The 22,886-nt window shown below is 36.5% G+C and overlaps 1 long non-coding RNA gene across 1 annotated transcript; it reads left to right on the top strand.

The window, feature by feature from the left end:
• Window positions 1-14,829: 14,829 nt before the first annotated feature.
• LOC149252609 (uncharacterized) lies at window positions 14,830-20,082 on the top strand. Its single transcript, XR_016266079.1, has 2 exons — window positions 14,830-15,055; window positions 19,248-20,082. It is a non-coding gene; the product is annotated as an uncharacterized LOC149252609 (long non-coding RNA).
• Window positions 20,083-22,886: the final 2,804 nt, after the last annotated feature.

Genomic DNA, 22,886 nt, shown 5'->3' with positions numbered 1-22,886 from the left:
CTCATGTGCTAAGGGTTTATGAACTAGAGCCAAGGAGTACAGTACGGAACCAAGGGACCGAAACTTTGAAGAGTAGCCATGAAGGAGGAAGAAGCAGAGATTTGATCATTGCAGGAAGAATCTCATCGAGGAGGATTTGTGTCTTGGTCTTGGTACTCATCAATTGAAGTCTCTATAAGAAGAAGAACTTGTGTGGTTTTTCCTCTCAAGTGGGAAAGGTTTTGGCCTGGCGAATAGCCTACATTCTGTGTCTCTCGTCTCTTTATTGTTTATGCATTGTAACTATTTGATGAAAGAAAAACACAATAATAATCTAAGGAGAAGAATCTAATCTAAAAGATAAAAAGCATTCACAAGCAGTTATCTCTCAGAGAAATCACCTAATACTTGATGCCCTAGATCTCTCAACAAACTTGTGCTTGGAGGAGGTTTTTGTCTTGGGTCTTGTGTCTTGGAATTCTCATTTGAAACAGGTTCTATAAGAAGAAAAGAGTTTCTTTTGGATTTTCCCATCAAAGAGGGGTTTTGGCCTTGGCTTGCAGCCTACATTTTGTGTCCACTTGTCTCTGTTTATCTTCATGTTTTCGTAATTGTTTGATGATAAGAACACTCTAATAAGAAGAAAAGAAGAAGCAAATAATAAGTATAAGTAAAAGAACATCACAAGCAATTATCAAGATAAGAGAAATCACCCTAATTAGCTGCCATATTGATTTCTCAACATGAGTAACTTTCATTGTTTGCAAAATCGTAACAAGAGCCTCCTAATGATCACTAGCAGTGTTGCAGTAACCTTCCCCCCCCACAAGGTTTAGAGGCCAAAACTGTGCACCATGCAGATCGTGCCCAAACTACCCTCAGAACTACACCCCGAGATTTTGGAACCATGATTCCTCCAATTTTGCATGGTTCCTTAAATTTATCCCACATTTGAAAGCTTCTAACTACAAGACACCTCCAGAATGCAGAAACGATGAACCTCTCCACTATTTTAGTCAAATAATATGCTACAATTGCACACAGATTAGCTCTGTAACAATTTTAGATCATCAAAATGGAAAATGCAAACCAAAGAAGCTTTAAACTAAAGTTCCATTGCACAGTAGTAAGACCACAAGTCATAGTAGCACCCGACAAGGTTTATTACTGAGTTTAGGCTTCTGTGATCCATATCAAAATTATTAAGATGGTTTTCGGCAATAATCACATCGAAATTCATTTGTCGACGCGTTTCGAACCAACAAGTGTGGTTCATCGTCAGGACGAGATGAAGAATCAGATCATGGCCCCAAGTTAAATAGAGAGATCCATCATACAAGGCTACTTTTGACCAAGGAAACAGCTACAAAGGACAGGGCAACAACTACATTTGACTGGACCAAGGGAAAGAAGTCAAAATTATTTAATTTATTAATTAAATTATTTTATTTAGTTTGTTAAAATAATTCATATTATTTTTATTTTTAACCAACAAATTTGTTTATAAATAACTAAATGTTTTAAAGAACCTAAACATCGAACCTCAGACTTAAATATTTTTATATCCTCTTTAATACTTTAAAACTACCTTAAGATATGTATTATTAAAGGACTATTATAAAACTAATCAATAGTTTGTTAATTAGTTAGGAAGATCATAAGTGCATTTATTTATTTACTTTAATTAGTTAGTAAGATCATAAGTGCATTTATTTATTTTAAGTATATATGTAACTACCTAGGTAATAACAATGTTTTAAAACTCCGACTCCGACTCAGTATTGCTTCGGTCGGCTCGATTTCAATGACTCAGTCGTTGTAAAAAATACATTAAATATTTATTTTTTTATAAAAAAACATAATTTTAAAGATTTTCATTCATGTTTCCAAACACACATCATTAGAATATAGGTAGAAGACAACATATGATCAAAGTAGGCTCATGAATATATCGATTATATCAAAATGGCACCCAGTGCACTGCCCAATACATACATGATGATGATATAGAGATCAAAACAAAAACACATAACCAAGGAGGCTAGAAATGGCGTTATCCTCCAAAATAGATTGTAAGTCATCAAGGAACTAATACAAGGGTCCAAGAGTGTTCCTCACTCCAAGAAAGTCCTAAAGTGCATGTGTACATCTTCAAAAGGTGCATCCTCCACCATGATTTCATCTAGGAGAGACCCTATGTCACCCTTTTCAAGCATGTGAGTGACATGGCACCCCTAAGGGTAAGCATTGGCATCAAAGAGGGATGTGCTAGCCCTCCTAAGTCATCTCAATGATAACCATCCTCATCTGTGCTTTGGAAGAAGGCACCATCCACCAAAATAGGGTCAAGGCCAGCCAGGGGGCATCTTCAGTCCATTTGGGCATATCATCAAATAGTCCAATGTCCAAGCTTTTAAGTTTAGTGTTTTAGCATTTGGAGGCTCATCAAGGGGTGTAGCATCACGTGGAATCAACTCAAGGCTCGATGCTCATCTTTGGAGGGCCAATGTTGGGGCCACAAAGTTAGGTTTGCTTTAAGAAAGGAGCAAAGAACTTATTGGAAGGTTTTGAAGAAGAATGAAGCTATCCCTTAAGGAATCTCTACTACATATGTGATACCACCTAAACAAACCTCTCAAGATCAAGCGAGATAAACTTATTTAGGGACAAAAAACCATTAAAGTATCATCGTGAAAACCTTGGAGTCCCCCAAAAGAAAAAAAATAAAAATAAATCGTTGTTTTTTAATTCACGGGCCGCTGTCATCCAACCTGGCCGAGTAGGCTTAGACTCGGTCGAGTCGGTCGGGTTATTACCGAGCCGGCCGAGTTGTTAGACAACTTGGCCTACTGAACTGGATCACTAGCCTAGTCGACTCGGTGAGGCCTTGACTCGGACCACCTCAGCCGAATCAGTTCCGAGCCGGCCGAATCTTAAAACACTGGGTAATACAATAAGGGTAAATCTTATGAAGATTTATCGGATAAATTAAATATAAATAACCAGTTAAATTAAATATTAAAGGTAACATGGTGTAAAAGTATTAAATAACCCACAAATTAGTTAATAAGACTATATTTAAGTTTTATAAGTATCACAAAGAATAAAACCTAGGTAAAGGAAAGATCATAGGAAACTAAATCTAATAAAAGGAAAAGCAATTTATTACTATCACAACAATAGGCAACAAGGTCCAATGTCCAATATCCATAGTCCAACAATACCCAATGTCCACTATCCATTGCCCACTTGCACCCAACAAGGCCAATTACTCTATCCATTGTTCAACAACACTTGGCAAGGTTGAAAAGACTCACAACATCACATAGTCTCTCCTTAGCGTCTGTATGAGTTATCTCTTCCAAAGTTCTCATGGTGGGCAAGTGAAATAAAGGAAATAGGTGTGTTGTCGCCCAAAGTGTACACCAAGGGCCACAACGTTCAGGGCGGGGGCTGTCACTCTGATCCCTGCCCACTCCGTTCTAGCTCTCTCCTAGGCAAGCTAAGGGGGTAGTCCCTAAAGGGTGAAAGGGTGGATGATGAAGGGAAACTTGTTGGAAACCAACAAGTTCTAGGAGATGCACTTAGGATTATCTTGTTAACTCAACTTAAATTAAATGCAAGAGTGATTAATTGAGCAGTGCTTAGGCTATTCAATTAGATTAGACTATTTAGATTTAAAGTTATGAGACCAGTGCCTTCAACTGCAATGCTCAGAGAAATTAATTTGCAGAATAAATGGATTATCAAGTCACAAGATAACAAGTGTTGTTTAAGGAAAACGAGTTAGAGAATGCAATGCAAACCAAGTTAAGATGAGGATGCAAATGATAAAATGACAATTATTCAACTTGCATTCGAGGTGGAAAGATCACAAGAGATGAGAAACTGCCAGCAATATTACTGCCTCTTAGAAAATGTGTTAATATGCTTGAAACCTCAAATAAGATAGATGCTTGAAAAATATAGTGCTACAAGCTTATGATAACGTTGGCAAAGAAAAACACAAGTACAGTGATAAGCAAATCCTCCAAAATTTTACTTTTTTTGACAGTTGAAACAATTCGAACTTGCTAGAGATCCTACAATTATTAGATTGGCAGATGAGAAATTCTAGGATATACACTAGAGAAGACAACAAATTTCCCAATTAGATCCTTCGAATGCTTAATAGCAAATTCAACTGTGAATGTACTTAAGTTGTGAGATGAAGGGATGTGAAAGATAAGTTGCAGATGCAGGAATGCCTTCAACAATGCAATGATGCAACTGCACTTCTCATGAGATGCTAGAGCTATCAAGAATGCAATGGTGCAGGAATGAGGGAATACGAGATTCACGACAAGATTAATGCTTCATAGTCATCCAAAAGAGCACAAATGACACTCAGATCAGTCCACTGTCATTAAAAGATGGACAATTGCAACCTGCTGCCAAGTATATATCAGTCAATGAGATCTAAGCACAAGCACAATGATAAGCTAGATTGCTAACAGTAAAACAAGTCAATCCCAAAGCAATTAGCCTATCCAATAATCATTTAATAAATGCACCAGACTTCAAAGATGTTGCTGCCAAGAAATACAAGCCTATTGCAACCACATTCCAGATCACAATGTCATATCATAGACCATTAGCTGTGTATTCATCAATCAATTTTAAATGCTGCAAACATTATGCTCCAGGGGAAACAAGATCACAGGTGCTTTGGGACTGTTTACTGAAGCAGAGATAATGATATTGGATACAATGCCAATTGTGATATGTTTCACGGTTAGAACAAGTAAAGAATGACACAAGCAAAAGCGATGATGTAATTAACTTGAATATTATACTTCAGCGATAGAAAACTTGCATCAGACTTTGAGGAACCACAGTCTTTATGTAAGCATCAATAATTAATTTACTTATAAAATGGTGCAATAAATGTTCCTTTAGGAAACTTAGCATATGTGAATGTAATCCAATAAAACTCAGAAAATCTTAATGCCAATGACTATTAGAACTTGCTGAAGTAAATAGTGCAAACAGTCTTTTTCAAAATGAGCTAACACAAACTGAATTTCAGAGACCTATAAATTGACAACAACTGTGTTTTATGACAGCAGTAAGCTATGGATGCCAAATCAGTGAGCAAATATTTTTCTGAGTTAACTATCTTCACAAAAATGTCCAAGATGAAGGTGCAAAGCAATTTTATGATCAGACTTTGTGTGACAGTGACTTTAAATTAAAATTTTATGCCAATGATTATTTTACAGTTTGAAATTGTTTTCTCTTGATGTGTAAATAGGTGAAGGATAAAGGGTTAAGAAATCAGAACCTGAGGCTTGAAGTCACTTGCCCAAACACAATTTCTCTTCAAAAATTGATGGTGAATCAACCCAGAATTTGTTTTCTCCTCCACAGTGATTGAAATCAAGCCCAAAATACTCTGAACAACATAAGAAAGGAGCCCAAATGGGCTTGGGTTAAGGCCTTGAAAGCAGATCTGTGGGCTACTAGGAGAGATAAAACAGTGAGGACTTAGGAGGAGGGCTGCTAGGAGGATTAGGACAACAAAAGGGAGAGATAGGGCTAGGATGAGAGCTTTAGGGACGGAGAGAGATGTGGAGGCCGAGAGGGAGACAACGTGAGAGAGAGGGGAAAAAATGGCAGGCCTTAGGCAAGGAAAAGGAGGATGGAACAGGCAGCAGGGAGGGGCTGAGCTGTGAGGGAGCAGGGTTAAGGAAAGAGGCTTAACACAGGAAGGAAAGGAGCAGGAGGAGGGGACGCAGGCAGGAGGGCTGCTGTGGCAGTGTTGAGGGGTTAGGAGAGGAGGTTTAAGCAAGAAAAAATAAGGCAGGCCACAGCAAGGAAAGAGCTGGGCTGAAGGAGGGGCCTGCGGGTAGGAGAATTAGTAGGCCACAACAAGGAAAGAGTTGGGCCGCAGGCAAGGAGAGGAAGAAGGTGCCTGCTGAGAGGGATAATGCTCACGACCAACAGGCAAGGATAGGAAAACGCAGAGAAGAAGGAAGTTGTGCCAAGAGGGCTTGGGGCTCTTTGGACCTAAAAAATTTAAACTTTGACGTTAGAGTCTTGCCTTTAAATCGATTTTCATAATTTATTATCAAAACCCCAGATCTGAATGCTTCAATGAAAGATCTAATTGTTTTTAACCTTGCAAACAAATTTTGAGCCTAGATCTTGCCCTCCAGCGTCTAGATCTAGCTCAGATCTAAAGATCTCCTTGGCTGATTTCTTAGATCTATTCTTGCACAAGTGAAAAAAGAAAAACCCAAAACCCAATATATATAAAAATAGAGAAAATCGTAAATGCCCAAGTGTTAAAATTCAAAATTATGTTACAAATCTTCAGATCTACACAAGTAAGTTACAGATCTATACAAATAATTTATAGATCTATCAGATCTGAGGAGTATGAGTCCAACTCCACTCCCAAATCTGTAGATCTAAGGCTCTTTCTAGCCAGATCTAGCTATTTAGCACAATTTTTTAAGAGATAAATAATTTTAAATGAGGTACTAGCCCAAAAAACCCTGCAAGAGAAGCTTCGTTAGATAAATCCTGGGGTTTCAATCAAGTAGGCTCTTCAGATCTTATGCTTTAGGAGTCGGCTGGTCCAACCGAGGACTTCCCCAAACGCCCAAATTTTTAAGTACGAATGATTTCTGCAAACACTAGATCAAATTGTCAGATTGATAGAGATATAAAATAACAATATAATCTTCAAGAATTAGAGATACCTACTAATTCAATCAAATTAAAATTGCTACCTTAGATCCAATAAACTAAGCAAGATACATGTGCAATAGATTATTCCACGAGAGCTATTAATCGACAATTTATAAATAATATTTAGCAGAACATTAAAAACAACACTACCATAAAATACTAGAGAGAAGCACTGCCATCAATAAAACCCCAAAGACTGCGTTATTATTCCATAAATATTACAAGAGAGCCTCGAGAGCTAGTACACGATCTAAAAGATCAGATGATTTGAATGACAAATGACCTCTAATTTATAGATTAATTCTTCAACGGCTAGTTGATTTGATCTCCATCAAAATAATTGCGACTGTTGAAAAATATTTAATTATCTTTTAATCTCCTCCGTCGAAATTATTTTATTTTGAGGAAATTCAATTTTTTCATTTAATTGAATTTTAATCAATTCAAAATTAATTATTTTGAGTTGATTTCCTCAAAAAATTGACTTTGACTTAACTACCAAGGCCCAAGGATCCTAATTTATCTAGGACCCATGAATTTTAACTTTCGGAGAATTAATTTTTCGTAAGAAAAAATTAATTAAATTTCTGGTTTAGGATTTTAATTTTTTTTTGCCAGAAAATTTAATTAATTAACTTAGGAGAGGATTAATAATTTTTCCGACCCTCAAATATTTTAGCCATGGTGTCTAAATATGAGGGACCATGCACTAAAATATTTTTTACATCAATATATTACATTTTAATACATGTAGGGGGAAAACCCGTTAATATAGACCCTCAATTATTTGCCCAATTCTGCGACTTAAATATGATCTACTAGACCAAGTGATTTGTAATAAAATAATTTAACTAATTAGTTAAAATTATTCTCAAATCACTTTACAAAAGACTCTATTAAAACACTAGGACTTACCTAAGATCTTGACAACAAAATCCACCCTAGCTTTGGGGTGAGGTTGGAGAGAAAAACTCTGCCGATCATCCGTGTTTAGAAACACATGAATCAATGAGACAAAAAACCTCCTAGGATAAAAATCGTCATCAAAAAAGTAGGATTACCTAGGTTGTTACGTACATAGATGGTCTTACTAAGATCATTTACATTATAAACTTGCAGAATGGGTTCAAAACTTTTACAAAATAATGGCTGAAGATGATGATGAAATTTGGATGATCTCACTGTTCGATCATGAAGGAATATTCTTGCGAAAATGTATACTGCTATAGGGTAGTTGACGCGGAGTGGTCAACAAGGTGTAAGTTTATAATATATAGATGCCACTTTAATGTACTATGGATGTCATTCTATCTTGATTTATGTATAAATATGCATATTTTCATATAATATGCAACTATTTTGGCATTCTAAATGGTTTTTTTTGTATATATATAAGATGCTTCCAGGATGCTTCGCTTCCGAGAATTTTTGGGGTTGACTTGCAATGTGTGAAAATTTAAATGGCTTATAAATGTTAGTCAACCAAGGAGTATCCATTGTGATGAATTCAGATTCAACAAATGAGCCTTTTAATGCAAGTAAAGTGTCAAAATATGCAATATGATTGAGTTCCCTAACTTTAGCTTCATGTTTCCTTCTTTGATAAAATAACTCATGTTTGGGAACAAAAAATTGTGTACCTTAGTTCGATGATCTTAAATTGTACCTCTTTGATGTAGTGGGTTTAGATGGACTTTATAGATGAGAACCAACAAGTTAATGATTATACGATAATTTCATCAAGTACAAATACAAATTTTAAGCTTACCAAGGTGATGTTGTGTACAAGTAGGTCTTGAAGACCTTCTCCCTGACAACAATGCCAAAAAAATTAAAAATGTTACCGATCAAATTAGCAACATTGCCAAGGTCCATGCAACTTGTAATTGATAGACACAAGATAAGGGCCCACTGTCACCTCGACCCAAATACAAAAGCACAATTGTCCTGGGGATTTTGTTATAGTTTGTAACGACAAAAAGAAATCTTGGAGACCATGTTATAGGTTGTACAAGCTAGAATTGTTCCAATCAAAAGATGTTTTTGTACATGTATTAATTTTTCTTGAATTTCAAAATTTAAGCTTCTTTTTTATATTAGGCTTGCATGTTCCTAGAGGCTGGTTGTGTGAAACTATATTTTTTATGTTATCACATGATCGATGTTGAAATTTGGTAGCATCAGGAGGTACTCTCACATGCCCTTGGTGTTGGGTATGTGAGAGGAAAACACTCATAGAAGTGATTGTATGAGTGTATGAGCTAAGTGATGGGGCTTTGTAGGCATAACCCATGGTATTGCACCTTTGAAAAGCTAATTGAGAGGCTTGAGATCAATCACGAAGAGGAGAATAATGGATGTTTCTTCTTGATTGGGGTTCTGATTTGCTAAGGAAACCATAGACTTGCAAAGGAGCAGTAGGGTACTCTTAAAGGATGTGAGTAATTTGGTTCATGGGGCCAATTTGATAAGACAAATCTTTAATGAGGCTGTTAGGCTATTCGAAAGGCAAGGAAGGAAAGGCTGCAAGGAGGAAAGGAGCTGTTGAGAGCATTAAAGGTAGTTTGTGCTCTGGGAAGTGTTGGACCAGTGGGAATCTAACATCCAAAGGTTGAAGTACAAGTCATTGAATGATAAAACCACAGTCAAGGGAAGAAGGAATTGTGCACTAAGGAGAGCCAGTTGATTGATAAGGCATCCACGTAGGGGCCGAGCCTATGGAGGGGCCGAATGGTGATTTTGGGTAGTCCGCAGGTTAAGAGGAAGGAATTTGTGCCCTAGTTTAGGGCCTCACTAGTGGTAAGAACAACCAATAGCAAGAAGGAAGGGCCGAGGATTGTTTGGTGGCTAGGACATCAGGCCATAGTAGAAGGGAAGGCCACGGGCCCGTTGAGTGCTATCCACAGCCAGTAAAGGGTAGGCTAAGGGCCTGTGTAAGGGATTTAGAGCTTGCTGGAAGGTAGCCACAGCAAGTGTAAGGTTGGATAAGGAGGGCCGCAAACTTGTAGGGAATATTATAGGTGGACTGAGGGTTTGAGAGGGCTAGGAAAGCCGTAGGTTGACCGAAGCAAGGTACAGGAGGTATTGTTGGGCTATGGTGGCCATTCAAGAACAACAACTAAAAAGGAAGCATTTTGTAGGGCAATTGAAAGAACTCAACCTCAACCCAGGAAAACACAAGTGTGTTTGTTCTTATGTTTTTGGTATTGTACAGGGATTGTAAAAGGCCACTTTCCCTGGTATGGGAGCCCTTGTATTTCTTGTTAAAGGAATAATAAGAAATCAATTTTGGGCATTAAATTCTGTATAATGTGCATTAGCTAATTGATAGTGTATTTTTTGCTATGCAAATTGTTTTAAAGTTAGGTATTTCAGTGTGTTTATATGTTCTGGCTAAAACATAGACTAGACCTAGGGTGCATGGAATTCTCACATGGTATTAGAGCACTTTGAAGAGAAATTGGCTAGATTTGTGCATAGGTGACAGTTCTAAGTGGGAGCTGAAGTGACTGTTTGTAGGTGGCAATAAGCTTGAAGAGTTGTTGTAGATTTGACAGCTAAGTAAGAACCTAGCAGCGACAAAGAAGAAGGTTCCAGAGACTTAGAGGGAGTCAAGTTTGAAAGGGAGAGTCTGCAACCCCAGAAGAATATGTTTTCAAATGGAAGAAAAGAGTCTGCCAAAACTAACAAGAAGGTGTGATGGTCTAGCTTAATGGCCATGCAAGATAAAGAGAAGCAGGAGGCGTTTAGTAGCAAATTAACTTCCAAGAAAGGTTTTTCTATTACAATAGGTTTTGCTTTAGTGGCAAAAGAATAAGCTTATGATGAGCGTTCGAGAGAAGATGTGGAAGAGTACTGTGTTCCAGTGTGGGAAATAGAGAGACATCTAGGGAATGGAAGTACCTCCCTCGCTAAGAGGGAGTGTTGAAATTTGGGAGCATCAGGAGGTACTCTCACATGCCCTTGGTGTTGGGTATGTGAGAAGAAAACACAAAAATGATTGTATGAGTGTATGAGCTAAGTGATGGGGTTTGTACCCATAGACCCATGGTATTGGACCCATTGAAAATGTATAAATTAGAAGCCAATGGAGAGTTTTGAGATCAATCACGGAGAGGAGAATAATGGATGTTTCTTCTTGATTGGGGTTTTGATTTACTGAGGAAACTGTAGACATGAAAAGGAGAAACAAGGTACTCTAGAAGAATGTGAGTAAATTGGTTCATGGGGAAAATATGTTAGGACAAACCTTGAAGGAGGCTGTTAGGCTGTTCTAAAGGTAAGAAAGGAAAGACTGCAAGGAGTAAAGGAGTCGCTGAGGGCATTAAAGGTAGTCTGTGCCCTAGGGAAGGTCGGACTTGTGGGAATCTACCATCCAAAGATTGAAGGATAAGTTGTTTAAGGTTAGAGGAAACTAGCCGTTGGTTTGAGGGACAAAACCATAATCAAGGGAAAAAGGAACTGTGCCCTAAGGAGGGCCGGTTGACTGATAAGGCATTTGTGTAGGAGCCGAGCCTGTGGAGGGGCCGACTGGTGTTTTTGGGTAGTCCACAGGTCAAGAGGAAATAATTCGTCCCCTAGTTTAGGGCCTAACACATGGCAAAAACAACCTACAACAAGAAGGAAGGGCCAAGGGTTGTTGTTTGGAAGCATGGGCATCAGGATGTAGGCCTGTTGAGTACTATCTGCAGTGAGAAAAAGGTACACTGAGGGCCCGTGTAAGGGATTTAAGGCTTGTTGGAAGGTATCTGCATCAAGTGTAAGGTTGGATAAGGAGGGCCACAGATCTGTAGGGCAGATTACAAATGGATCGTGGGTTTGATAAGGCTAGGAAAGCCCTAAGTTGACTGCAACAAGGCAGATGAGGTACACATCCTTAGTGCTTGAATTGAATATTGTGCACTGTAATCAGCTGTGGTCTCAAAGAGACATCTTCTAGAAGATCCCAGACTTTAAAGTTTACACATCTCGGTCATCTCTTTGTTAAGGGCACCAAGTCTTTTATTCTGTATCCTGTATTGTATGTGAAGGAAGTTGCTTGCATAACTGAGCTGGATATCTTTCTTCAGTCACCTTATCATTTAAAAGAGTATGTTGGGGATTACACCCTAGGAGAAAAATAATGATTGAATCGGAATCACAGAAGTATTTGTTTTGTTGAAGCTGAAGTCCAATAATTTCTTGAGGCCAAAAAATGTGCCTCAACCTTAGCAAAGTAAAACCTATTGAAATTTGATTCCCAAACCCAATTTGAAAGATGTTTTCATAACTTGCCAGCACATAGCACCTCCTTGCCCACATTTTCCAGGTTGCCTTTTGATGTCCCATAAAAGATCACATCAAAGAATAACAAGGGAATGTCAGGATTCTAGTTTGGATGTGCTGGAGCTAACATGGCGTTTTTCCCCTTTGGTCTTGGCTTGCAAGCATGACTCCATCAGCCACCTTTTTTTAATCTTAACAATAAGGTTTCTAATGTTAATAGTGCTTTAAATTGGACTTAAACATGTTAATAGCTAAAGACTTCACTTTTGATGTAAATGGTTTGCTATTTCACCTCTTTCCTAAAATATGTGCTTATTCTTGCTAAGTTGTACCTTCTATCATATAAATTTGATTAACATGGTCCAAATCATGTACAAAGTTTCTTTTCCCTTCTAAAATTCACAGTATGCTAAATCTAAACTTCAAAAACAATTGCACGGGTCCACTGGGGCAACCACATGAGAAGGTCAAGATAGCACATAGCAGGTAACCATATGAAAAAGTCAAGGTAGCACATAGTAAGTTATTAGAATATTAAGTATAAATTTTCTCCGGCTATTGATCTGTATTGTTCTATTGCCATGTAATAATTTTTTATAAACAAATATTTTTGTCAAATTTTCTCTCCTTCTAAATACTTGTTATGGTGTTTATGAGCAAAATGCTTGTTACTTGTGATGGGTTCAGATACAATTGAACTTTTTAAGGTTGTATGCTGAATTTCATATTTGTTCATTGATGAACTATAAGATGGATTCCACTCAACCCCCTCTCCCCCCCCCCTCACACTGGGAAAAACTGAATTAGATTCCACTAGAGTCATCATTGTTCTTTGCAATATAAAGATGCATAATACACTAGAAAGAAAGCTGGGCATATATTAATATGCATCTATGTTGAGCTAGATGCACACTCAAGACCTCGCTTAGGCCATCGTTTGACCCTCTTCCATACATTATTAAGGGCATGTATGACCACTTTTCCTTCACTACTAGGCATTCCCTAGCATTTGGAATCATCACCAAAAATTAGAAATTTTCTATTTTTAGGTCTATCTTTAGCAGGGGGTGACACCTAGGATGACATGTGGCAGTGATTGGGCAGTAACATGGTGATTTCCTATCCATTACTGCACATTACCTTATCCCTAAGTTTTCTAATTATTAATGCACATTCCCTCTATTATTTTGGGAGACTACCTTATCCATTCACCTACCAACCTTATCCTTTGTCTTTCAGTGTTAGTTTGGGAGGTTTCTTGCTGTTTATGAGTTAGGAGTTGTATGAGGGAGTCTACACTTCAGTTCTAACTTATTTTTGTCTCCACTTATATTTAGTCAACCCCATTTTAAACCCACTTTATTATAGGGTCTTGTTAAATATAGTTAACAATGGTATGTTCTATGCTTAGCACAATTACTTCAATGTCCTTTTGGCAGCCCAATGACAATTTCCAATTTAGTTTCCAATAGCAATCACATTAACTATGAATCACATTGACAGTAACTGCAGATAGAATATAAAATAAAATGCAGAAGACAAGCCAAGACAAGAGAATGCCAGATTTGCAGATGCCACGGAAAAACCCCAATGTGGGGAAAACCCTTTGATCAATTTTTCTTATTATTATATTAAATGTTCAGCAGAGAGAGAGTACAAAAGGTCAAAGTTGACTTGCCAAATCAAAGTCAAAACAGCCTTGTCAAATCTGTAGTCAAATTCAGCCCTAACCAGAAAGTCAACAGTGGTCAAGACTCAAAACAGAAGAAAAATTTCTCCTTTGAAGCTTGGTTAAACCCAGTCAAACTCGGCCTGAACAGGAGGTCAAAATCAGCCCAAAACAGTCCCAAAGTCAGTGGTCAAACTTCGGCCCTGAAGTCTGGGTCAACCTGCAATTTTCTGCTGCAGTCAAAGTGCCCAGAATGCCTCGGTTTCTGTGCCAAAGTGTACGGCCTGCCCAAACAGAAATCTTCCCAGAAAATCGAAGTCAAAATCTGCATGGGAAATCAAAGTCAACGCTGGTCAAACTGCAGGAAAATCCGAAATTTTCGGCCTTGTAATTCTGTCTGAGATTTGTCCTCCTTTGCCACATGTGTGAGTGAGAGAATATGCCCAATAGTTGTACGAACCAATGAGAGAAGGAGAGAAGAAATGTGTGAGTGATGATAACGCCAAATGAGGTGAGAGGTCACTTATATTTATACAAATTGTTGAGGTGAAGTGACATGTCTCTTGGGCTTTATGAGTCTACATGATGATGTAGCCGACCTTGACAATTTACACGTGTGGGTATAAATTCAAAAACACATTTCTGCTTGTCCAAATTTGATGATCTTTAGATCAGTTTTGGTCCTCTCAAAAAGAGGAATTCTATGCAATCATCATCTCCATCAAATGAGCTGTCTAAAGTGGAATTTGGCCCTAGTTGCCAATTTTAACAGGTCTCCTACTCTAATTTCAGGTTACTAGCTAATCAGGGAAAGTGCTTTTCTATTTTCTAGTGTGCATGCACTATGGAACCCCAATCTAGTGGGCATTGGTTCCCTCTTAAGGGTGTTATAAATATGTATTCATGTCAAGCAATAATACAAACAAAAGTTTATGAGTAATTTGGATTGGTCTCTTTAGCTACCTAGTCTATTTTCTCAGCAATTTCATTCTCTCCTCTCTTGTTGTGCAGTAGCTAGTCTAATATTTTTACACAGCTAGATCTTATCCTTGTGCTTAAAATCCTACATTCTATCTCATCATTATTGAGTCATAGTATAAGTCCTTTTCTTGCAAGTGCATTATTAGTAAATATGATGACTCGTGGCTGATAGGCAATCTGTTTTGAAATTTTGTAGGCGATGTACATTGTGGTGGTCATTCAACTATTCAAATATCTAAAAGTATTGCATTTCACCAATTGACAACAAGTGCCATAGCAAATAGGCCACTGCCAAAGTCAGTGTACTACACTTTACGTTTGGCTGAGCAATTGGGAAGCCTAACTGCAACATATACATTTACGCATCATCACTGGACAAGAGCCCGAAATTATGGCATTTTGCAGATCAAGAACCATAGAAGACAGGTACTATTGCTTTAAACACTTTTTCACATTACATAGGAGAACCAGTAGCATGTGACTTTTTATGTTATATGAAAATTGAAGTTAAATGTGAAAATATATTGGAAAAGTTTTGGTTTTGAAAATATAGTGAGTGTAGGGATTTACATTATGTATTTTTTGCCACTGTATTCTTTCATCTTAGTGTTGAGCTATTAAAAAATTGTACTAGTATTATAATATCTACAAGTGTTCTTTTTAGGTTTGTCATAGCAGTTTTTCTTTATGATGAACATTGAAATTTGACATGAGAAACTTACTTAAACAATGAGCATATAAATTCAACTCTAAATTAATTTCAATTATCATCCAAGCGTTGTAGGCACCAATATGCTTCCACCTTCCAAAATGTTAATTCACGGAGAGACAAAAATTTAAACATTGATAATTTAATGTAACCCAAGATTTATCTCGTTTTTACATGTCCTACATTGAAACTTTGAAGATTTGACGACCTGTTTAAGTGTGATTCTAAGAAACACTGCCTTTGTTGAACTGAGCTGTTTTCAACTTCGATAGCCTTTCTAGTTATAGAGAGAATAGGAAAATTCCTAGTGGAAATCTACTGGGGCTACAATCAGTTCATTGCAGTAGACTATATACATTTTAAATGTACAATGTCACATAGAACTTCATATAAGTTTCATAGATGACAGTTTTGGGTCTCTAGTCACTGTCGTTAAAAGTTATTTATAATAGTCATATGATTATTATGTTTATAATTTAGGTCTGAAATATAGTGACTTAAATTTGCTGTCATGTGTCATAAATAGAGTTAAATTATTAATAGGTTAATTCATGTCCTAATTAATAAAGTAGTTGTACAGGATTTTGGTACGGGACATGGTCTCCCTTAGATGTATTGACATCCACCATATTGAATAAGGGATAAAATATATGTTTTTCTCTCTTATATTGTGGCTTGCATTTATTGTCTATGTGCTTTGTATGTTATTAGAGCCACAGTGAAGAGACATCGAGGAGAAAGTGGATGAAGGATCTTGGGACTACATTGACCTGATGGACCGAAGATTGCACACACAAGTTGGACAAATAAATAAATACAACCAAATCAGAAAATACAAGTTTGTTTATTTCCAGGCTGACCAAATTCCAAGTTAAATATTCTCTTGTTTGAAGAATTGAAAGGTTATAAAAGTTGATTTGAGAAAAGGCACACGTGAGGTGCATATTCTAAATGGGACTTGTAGTCAAATGAGCTTATAGGTGTGAGGTGCTAAGACCTGATTGACGCTGATAGTAGAAAGGGCATCTATTTTTCATGAAGTATATGGAACAAACATGTGACAAGGCATGTGCACTTGTATATTGAAGGAGGATAAGGTGACAGTAGGGCTGAAGGAGTTATACAAAATGAGGAAAGGTAAGGCAAATCATGGAAGGCAACAAGATGATTGGCAGCAGTTCCATAGAGGACAAATAAAGCTGCAGAGAGAGAAGTTGACCCAAGCATAGACAGAGAAAGAATAAGGTCATTGTAGAGAGAGAAGCTGACCCAAGGAAAGAAGAGAAAGAATAGAGAGATGTTGACTTGGCAAAGATAGAGAAAGAATAGGGCAGCATCAGAGAGGGAAACTGACTTTAGGTGTAGAGAGAGAAACAATAGGACAGCCACAAAAGAGAATTGTGCTACAGGATAAACAACAGACTGTAAAGGAGAAAGGAAGTTAGCTTGAGCCACAAAGGGATTGATATGGTTTGATCGTAGAGGGTGCAGCAGAATCCATAGAAGGGTCGACTTTAAGGCCATGGATAAATCACTGTAATAGGCCTAGTAAGGAGATTCAAGCTATTTTCAAGCTAAGGATGCTCAACTGAAGGAGCTGCAAGCCATGCTTTGTGCAGAAGTAGTAGATCAAATGCGATTGCAGAGGTGTAGGCTGTCAATGAAGTTAAGGATTCGTTAACAAGGGAGAATGAATTCTTGAAGACAAAAATAGAATCAATTCAAGTATCAAATTGATGTACTGCAAAAGGAGGTCTAGGGTTTGATTCCGGAGTCTGCTAGCGAATATGGAAGAATTGATTCCTTGAAGAGTGGACTGGTGATTGCTGAAACTGAAATCTTCGAGTTTAATATTAAATTTTCTAAGCCCTAATACCAGCTAGTTTTTACAGAGGAGATTTCTTATTCTAATGATCAAGAGGAGCTTTAGGAACACGTAGATTTTCTGACAACTCAAATGCAAATGTTCCACATGTCTCTGCTGAGAAAGATGAATAAATCAATGATTTTATTGTTTAGTTGCTAACCAAAAACAGGGAGGGAACAAATTTGAACACTGGTAAATTTTCCCTCCAAAAACAAGTCAAAGAGTTGGACACAAAGATAAAAGGTACCTGTATTTTGTAGGCTGTATAGCATATCATAATGCTAGCAGGAGAGGTCTGAGACATTATATACACGAGTAAATATAATATTCATAGCTTTCAGTTTTCTTTGTGTACATAGGATGGATGTGTCATTAATAATTTAATTAGATCAATGCCATCTAACTCTAGGTGAAGGATCCTCTTAGAACAGTTTGATACACAGGCTATAGGATGCTGTTGAATGGTATATGTCATCCATTTACCATCATACCTAGCTGGGAATCTTTAGACTTTAAGGCAGATTTCAAGGATGATGATTGGTTGATCATGTAGAGTTGAAATATTCAGATGATGATGATGTAGACTCATGTTAGGATATCTAGTTAGGCCTTCTCTACATTATCATATCCAATAGAGTGAACAATAATAATTGATGAGACACTCAATGTTGTAGTTACAATTATCCTTTTTGTATGAGGCACGGCACATCATGATTTCAGTCTTCAGATTTGTAAATTATCTAATGATTTCAGTTCTGTTGTTGTGATTCATGATGGTTTTGATTCATACTTTGCATATATATATATATAAATATTAGTTTTTGCACTTGGTGTTTCCCTGCCGTATCTGGATACTGGCTTTTCAAAAATCTGGTGGATCCATATCTGTATCCGTTTCCTGGTAACTTAGCTCCTGAGTTGTGTTTTTCTTTTATATCCTATTTCTCCTCCTATGATGTATGCCTAAGGGCTTTTAGATTATTGTATTGATGAAAGACTGGCTATTGTCCCCTGGATTCATATATATCTTGATGTTATGGAGATTTTCTAGGATTTTGTATTCAAGATTCTGGCTTTGTTTTTTCCATGTTGTGATATAAATTTGAAAGAGTTTCATGATGTTTGATATGTGTACTAGTCACTTCACCATCTATGTATATTTGCGTTGTTGGATTCATTTTGTAACCCCCATTATGCTTTCTATTTTTGTGTTGGTTGATGAATGAAGATTAGAATCAGTTCCTCCTAAAATATGCAAAGACAGTGTCTTCTTTCATTTCTTCTGCAGTCATAACTTGATACACATTTATTATATGAAGTCATGTATATGGAATAAAGGTGCCCAGCAGGAAGGTCTCCACTGTGTTTGTAACTTTGTATGCTCAAATTCGTGTACTTTTATGAACTTCCTCTAGGCCTAAATTGGAGAGGCTTTGTCTTTACTGGATGCCCCTAAGCCTTGCCCCTGCTATAAGGAAAACTATGGGGGAAAGCATATTCAACTGCTCAAAGGATTGATCTTGAATGGTGAAGTCATGACTTTGTTCCTGAACTAAACTGATATGTAAAATTTGCAATTCCTTTAACCAAATAACACTTTTAAGTTTCAAGCTTCTATATAAAGGACATTTATAGAGCCCATCTTTTGAGTTGGGAAAATTTAATTTTCAATAGAATTCATGAACTAGTTATTTTAATTCTCTTGGGAAAGCTCTACTCTTGAATCTTACCAATATTGGAAAATTTTGCTTCGAACTTTTCTTATTATCTCTCGCTGAAACAACTGAAATGTCTGATTTTATCAGTAATGTAAACATTAGAGTCCTGAATGATAATGTCTATGTAGAGGAGGGTTTGGTTGAATTGTTTGATCTTGAAATCTGGTTTTGTTGTCTGTGTTCTTCAAGTTGTTTCCGTTAGACAAGAACGACAGTTTTCTTGTTACGTATATTTAGTGTACAAGTCTGTTTTAACATTTTTCAGATTTGTACTGTGTCTTTTACAAAAACTAATTCAATATGATTGAATGGTCAATGTTCCAGGACAAAGGAGAACCGGATTTTACAGCACAACTTATCAGAGGAAAGTATGTTAGTGGGATAAAATTGGGAGTGAAAATAAGCAATCACCAACGACGGAAACAAATCATTTGGTTTAAACTGTGTTGTGCAACCAGTCTTTGTAATTCCTTAATCTGCGCTACAGAAGACAAGAGGAAGCTAACATTTGTAAATTAACTAGTCTTGATCTTTTCAATACTCCACTTCCCTTCTCTTAACGCTAGAAATTGATTGTAAAGTAGTTTTGTTTCAACTATATGCATCTCCATGGTTGCAAATACCAGCTCGTTCACCCAAACAAGGAAAGGCCACATCAAGAATCAAGTATTCTTTTCCATGAACAAATGTACCTGTCATCAGTCTCACGATACAATTTTCTGTACAACGAAAATGTCCATTCCCTTATCCTGGACTGATCAAACTTGTTGAAGAAATTAGTGCTAAGCAAGTCTGGTGATATTTTTTCCCCAAAGGTGTAATTTTTACAGTTCTGACATTCTTTTATTCATATTCTTGGGAATAACAATCTTGGACTTCCCGGTTCAGTCAAATACATACTTAAATATGTCTGAGATAAATTCAGCATCATCTCTTGTAATTGATAATATTGTGCTGTAACATATAGCCCTGAATTTTGACAACCAGGTTGGTTACCAAATTGTTGACAGTTGTATGATGTTAAACATTCTCACGAGGAAAGTGTTTTCATCAAAGATATGCGGCAAGAATTTCCGTCTAATACTGTATTTATTTTGGGAAAAAAAACCACATGAACGATGCACCTAAGAACTTTGCTTCAATTTAGTTCAGTTATGTATATAGTCTGCTTCTACAGAAATTTGCAATGGCATTATAGAGTTTTTTTTTTTTTTTTTTTATCAACGGAAAGCTCATATCATGCTAATATTAGATGTCTTTTATAATATAAATATGTTCATTTACGATTTTGGCATATCAGATGTGGAGACATTCAACCGAAATGGATACCTGATCAGTGATATTCAAATCGAAATGTCCTTGTTCTACCGATTGTTGAAATTATGTAACATATAGGTCTCATCCTCTCCTATCAGAAGATGTGTATTATGCTCACTTATCACTGGTTAAGGTTTTCACTGAAGTTATGCATAAATTTCAAGCTGGTTATTATTGATTGGATGGAGTAAATGGCTATCTAGAGTTTGGTGGCCTGAGTGGTTCAACGACAGAATCTTCCAATTGTTCTTAATCTTCTTAATCTTTTAATACTCTGGAGATAGAGGACAATTGGAAGAGTGCTATTACATTCAATTGGGATGATATCTGTAACGTCTGTATAGGTTTATATGTTTGTCATATTAATAAATTAAAATGGAAAATTTTAATGCCTGATGATAAATTGAAGAAAGAATAAATGAATGCTAACCATAATAATAAAATAAAATAAACTAGCACATATTCTAGTTAATCCTATGTTTTTTAACCACTGAAATGATTGTACCTCAATTATTTTTTATTCTAGTTAATCCTATGTTTTTTAAGCACTGAAATGATTGTATCTCAATTATTTTTTAATTCATCTGAGTGCTTAATACATAGGTTGTTTCAGATTGAAGAATTCTGTTTCAAACCCACAACTGCGGTTCATTTTTAGGATATTTCTGAAGATGAAACACAGTTGTGGGTTCGAAACGTCAATCTCCAAATCAACATCCTGAAAATGAACCATAGTTGTGGGTTTGAAATGTCGATCTCCAAATCAACACGAATACAATAGATCCGGAAAATCAATTGGAACAAAATAAGTTGTTAGGTTAGGTTTTAAAAGTAATTTGCTAAAAGTACTTGAGTTTCCTTGATTTTTTTTTTCTATTATATTTTTATATGTATTAAAAAGGAAAAATTCACATTAATTATAGATTTAAGAATTAAAATTCTTTACCGCTTGTCCCATGATCTAGTAGTATCAAGCTTGAAGGAAGAACATGTTTAAAACTGATAGAAAGACATGTTTAAAACTGCTGCCATCTGGTTTCTTGGAATATTTTGAGTTTAGTTTTGAGTTGGGGAAGATCATGGTTTCTTGGAATATTTTGAGTTTAGTTTTGAGTTGGGGAAGATCATGGTTCATATGTAGCTCCATGATTATTAGGCATCCATGATCTCTCTGCTTGGGAGGTCATATATATATATATATTTTAATTATCATAGTAAGCCACTTACATGGATGCTTGTACAAATATTTATTGTGTGATCACAGTGAGTGGTGACAAGTGGTAAATATATTATAACTAATGAGAAAATAGTCATTTGTAGAAACACATATTACTTTGCCTTAGAAAGGGAAAATTGTCATTTAAAAAATGGTAGTCTTAAACATTTTAAATTTATGCCAGAGTTTCTGTTACTCATTAAGAATTCCACCATTATTTTATATTTTAATATTGAAAAAAGTATGTAATATATGATGGCTTGTAATTGATATTTCTTTCATAAATTCATCAAATTCATGAATTCAACCTTTGTTAATATTTTTTTTTAATATCAAGAAATATATAATTTATTTTATTATGCAGTTCATATCTCTTTCAATAAAGCTGTTGAAATGTTGACAATGTCTGAGTAGGTGTATGCGGTGATGGATGTCCATATCAAATTGGCCATTTGAGTAAATGAAATCAGTCATTTGCCTCAATGATTACTACCATCTAATTAACACATTCTTGAAATGATAGGTTAGCATCCAAATATGTCACATTGATAACCAAAGTAGCGTGCATTCAATGTGTTATCACTTAGAACTAAAATTGATATATGTAACTTTTCATCCTAGCCCGATGACAAAGGTTAGTGCTAGTTTATTTTTGTTTTAATTTTCTTCCCTTAGAAATCTGAAGTTTGAGGAGTTTTTGAGTCAAGTTATTCTCAGCTCCCATTGGTTCCCCTCCATCTACCATTGTTTTATAGCCACCTGTTATCTTATGTCAGTCACCGTGCCTTTTTGTAATTTCGCAGCGCAATCCTGATTAGGCAGTTTCGCAGCGCATCATTCAAATTTAAAACTGACAGCGCTGCGAAATCATGGATTCGTACATTTCGCAGCGAATCTTTCCCGAAATGTCAAATCCGTTAGGTGAGTCATAGGTCGTGTCTTCTCATGTCAGCTCATGTACCCCTCTTATCACATTTCACCACTCATTGCCACTATCACCACCACTAGATCTGTTGATACGCATGAATCATCATTTCCAAGAAAGACCACCGTGCATAAAACTTAATGATGGTCGTAAGTCTTGCATGAAATGACAAATCTGCAAGATTACAACTTGAAAGATTTTAAACGGCAAAATTTAAAATTCAACTGCAAAGATAATCAAGCGAGGCTGATAATCAAGCGAGGCTGAATTCAAATAGAAGCTGAATCACAATTCCAACCGGAGCTGGTAGTTATTGTTTGCGAAGATTTGGAAGAATCAATGGAGAAAAAGGAGCACAGATCCGGCAAATGTCTAAGGACTGAGCCTGAAGGCTTAGATATAACACTGAGAAATAAAGAGGTGGAGAAAGCATTTAAAAAGGCCGGGTGCTGGAATTTTTGCAAAAAGTTACAAGGAGGGCACGCACAGGTAACTAAAGGATTTG

The sequence above is a fragment of the Pinus tabuliformis genome, chromosome 7 (assembly GCF_031772625.1).
Source record: "Pinus tabuliformis cultivar Carrire ecotype Pingquan chromosome 7, CPIR1, whole genome shotgun sequence".
In the NCBI taxonomy this organism is placed as follows: Eukaryota; Viridiplantae; Streptophyta; class Pinopsida; order Pinales; family Pinaceae; genus Pinus; species Pinus tabuliformis.
The sequence above is the reverse complement of the archived record's forward strand: the minus strand, read 5'-3'. Positions and strand labels throughout refer to the sequence as shown.